This window comes from Cebus imitator, unplaced genomic scaffold (assembly GCF_001604975.1).
Source record: "Cebus imitator isolate Cc_AM_T3 unplaced genomic scaffold, Cebus_imitator-1.0 Scaffold200, whole genome shotgun sequence".
Classification (NCBI taxonomy): Eukaryota; Metazoa; Chordata; class Mammalia; order Primates; family Cebidae; genus Cebus; species Cebus imitator.
In genome coordinates, this window is record NW_016107515.1 from 2,966,133 (window position 1) to 2,969,891 (window position 3,759).

Consider the following 3,759-nt stretch of genomic DNA (forward strand, 5'->3'; position numbering starts at 1 on the left):
TGGGACCCAGCAAGGTGCCTGGAAGAGCTAGTATTCAGAATACTTATGGAACGCCACTGTGTGCCAGACACCGTGTTACGCTCTTTCTGGTATGTTCTCTTTTTAACTTTTCACTCCGTGGCCCCTTGCACAGTTGAAATATTGAGGATTTTCCACAACTGGCACTGCATAGAAACTTATAGTTCCAACAAATCACTAGGGTTGATTTAGTCTCGAGATTACAAAAGGTTTGGTCGGCAAAGCCTGAGTCCTGTCCTCTTGCTCTGCTCCCTGGACAGCATGAGCTTCGCCACTTGCTCCACCTTCTCCACAAACTACCGGCCCCTGGGCTCTGTCCAGCCACCCAGCCAGTCAGCAGCGCAGCCAGCATCTATGCAGGTGCTGGGGGCTCAGGGTCCCAGATCTCTATGTCCTGCTCCACCAACTTCTGGGGTGGCTTGTGGTTTGGGGGCCTGGCTGCGGGGATGGACAGGGGTCTGATGAGAATGGGAGGCATCCAGAATGAGAAGGAGACCATGCAAAACCTGAGCGACTACCTGGCCTGGCCACCTACCTGGACAGAGTGAGGAGCCGGGAGACAGAACTGGAAGCTGGAGAGCAAAATCGGGAGCATCTGGAGAAGAAGGGACCCCAGGTCAGAGACTGAGGCCATTACTTCAAGACCATCAAGGACCTGAGGGCTCTGATCTTCGCAAATACTGTGGACAATGCCTGCATTGTTCTGCAGATCTACAATGTTTGTCTTGTTGCTGATTACTTTAGAGTCAAGTATGAGACAGAGCTGTCCGTGCGCCAGTCTGTGTTGAGTGACATCCATGGGCTCTGCAAGGTCATTGATGACACCAATGTCACTCGGCTGCAGCTGGAGACAGAGATCAAGGCTGTCAAGGAGGAGCTGCTCTTCATGAAGAAGAACCACGAAGAGGAAGCAAAAATCCTACAAGTCCAGATTGCCAGCTCTGGGTTGACCATGGGTGTAGACACCCCATATCTCAGGACCTCGCCAAGACCATGGCAGATATGGGGCCCAATACAACGAGCTGGCTTGGAAGAACCAAAAGGAGTTGGACAAGTAGTGGTCTCAGAAGATTGAGGAGAGCACCACGGTGGTCACCACGCAGTCTGCTGAGGTCAGAGCTGCTGAGATGACGCTCTTGGAGCTGAGACATACCGTCCAGTCCTTGGAGACTGACCTGGGCTCGATGAGAAATCTGAAGGTCAGCGTGGAGAACAGCCTGAGGGAGATGGAGGCCTGCTATACCCTGCAGATGGAGCAGCTCACTGGGGTCCTGCTGCACCTGGAGTCAGAGCTGGCACAGACCCCGGCAGAGGGGCAGCACCAGGCCCAGGAGTACAAAGCCCTGCTGAACATCAAGGTCAAGCTGGAGGCTGAGTTTGCCACCTACCACCGCCTGCTGGAAGATGGCAAGGACTTCAATCCCTGGACAGCAGTAACTCCATGCAAACCATCCAAAAGACCACCACCTGCCGGAGAGTGGACGGCAAAGTGGTGCCAGAGACCAATGACACCAAAGTTCTGTGACACTAAGCCAGAAGAAGCAGGGTCCACACTGGGGACCAAATGCTGAGAAAGACTCTGTGGCTATAGTGGGCTGGAGGTAGCCCCTAAAACATATGTCCATGTCAAAACCCTTGAAGTCTTTGAATGGGACCTTATTTAAGTTTAAGAATGGGAAAATGTAAAAAAAAAAAAAATCACATTTGCAGATGGAACTAAGTTAAAGATCTTGGGATACACTTATCTGGGTTACACAGGTGGGCCCTAAAATCAATGACAAATGTTTTTTTAGGAAACAGAAGAGGAGGAGACATGGACACAGAGATGGGATTATCAACCACGAGCCAGAATGCCATGAGCCACTGGAAGCTGAAAGAGGCCAGGAACGACTCCCGCTGGAGCCTTCGGAGAGAGTTTAGCTCTGTTGACACCTTGGTTTTGGACATCTGACCTCCAGAACTATGACAGAATAAACTTCTGATATTTCAGGCCTCCTGATGTATGACAATTTGTTAAGGCAGATCTAGGAAACTAATTCAGTAGCCTCTCTGCTTGGTGAGAAGCAGCGCCCTGGTAGATTCTATGCCTGGATGGGCAAGGGAGGCCACGTGGCAGGGCACGTGCTGAGGATAGACTGCCTTTGACTTAGATCAACCAGGTCTTCCGGCTGGGGCTTCCTCTGTGTAAGCAGACACCAGATCACTCCATCACCAAGTGATTCAGCATTAAATGGTGCACTGATTATGTGCCGGGCACCTTCCATGTCATCTCCATCAGTCTTCACAGCAGCCCGCTGAAGTCAGATCACTCCATCACCAAGTGATTCAGCATTAAATGGTGCATAGATGGAGCAGGATAGAATTCCTTTGGTTACAGGGAGCGGGAGCTGGGGTGTGGGGAGCAGTGGCAGCAGCAGCAGTAGCTTTGCCATCATTGGCTGAATAATAATGAAGGGGGACAACATTTGGGGAACTTGGGGGAAATAAAGATGGTGGCTGGTCATCTTTTTCATCCCCCTGCCTGCTCTCTAAGCAGGACCACTGTGAATAACCCAAGAAGATGGCGGAAGACATCCTGGCCAGCTCTGCTTCTGTTGGTGTCGCCCATTCCAAGCTTTAACAACCCTTCCCATCGGGGCTTCCTCATTGCATTTGAGCCATTCACTGCCCCATTTGAACCTTGGCTTTCCTGTCCAATCTACAGCCAAATACCAACCAAACCCTGTCCATCATGTAACAAGAGGGAGCCCAGAGTGGGGACAAGCAGCCCGGACCCTGGCTCACATCCTTTCCTTGCTGTATGATCTTGGAGAACTTCCTATCACTGGTCCTTAGTTTTCTCTTCTGCAGAAAGGGAAAAAAAATAACAATGCCTTCTATAAGAAGTTGCTTTGAGGATTCAACTAGGTCACAGGTATAAATAAGCCCAGTGCATACATTTAATAACTGTGCAAAATGTTCAATTTAAAAGCAAAACTTTGAGACAAACAAAAAAGCAAGCAAAATTAGCCGTCCCATTGAATTCCAGACCCTTTAGTCTTCCTCATGGGTTTTCTTTAGTAATCACTACTTACTGAGCACTGATTATATGCTGGGCACCTTCCATGTCATCTCCATCTGTCTTCACAGCAGCCTGCTGAAGCCAGTACTATTGTTATGCCCATTTAACAGATGAGGAAACTGAGGAGAGGGCCTTACCCAACGCATAGTAGCAAATGGAAGGTCCATCTCTTAGCCATCATATAACTGAGTCTCCACACAGAAGACTCCTCTCCTAGTGCTCCTTTGCTGTCTTGGTTTGGAAGGTGGACCCCAGTGAATCCCCTTAGACCACAGACTCTTTGAGGAAAAGGAACATATGTCTGCGTTCTTACACCCCAAGCACTGGTGTAAGTCTGGTGCAAGTTAAGTATCACTGTGCAGAAAACATGAATAAGTGAGTCAATACATTAATAAATAATGGAGAGTTTTTAGAAGACAACTTTATACTAAGATGAAGGACATCGGCACTATTGTCTACCTTCCTGTGTGACACTGTGTCTGACAGCTCTTTCCTTTGTAAAATGGGGATAATAATACGCCCTCTGCCCTGTCATGGAGACTGGGTCAAGAAACTGTTTTCCATTCAGCTCGAACAGAGCCAGATGACAAGGCTTTTGTCCGAGTTTATACATCTATTGGTGACCAACGTAGAGTAGGTATTCCACGGTTATTGGCTGAATGAGTAAATGATTCAGTGCT

The 3,759-nt window shown here is 48.9% G+C and overlaps 1 pseudogene; it reads left to right on the forward strand.

Moving 5' to 3' along the window:
* Positions 1-279: 279 nt before the first annotated feature.
* LOC108317341 lies at positions 280-1,543 on the forward strand (annotated as a pseudogene).
* Positions 1,544-3,759: the final 2,216 nt, after the last annotated feature.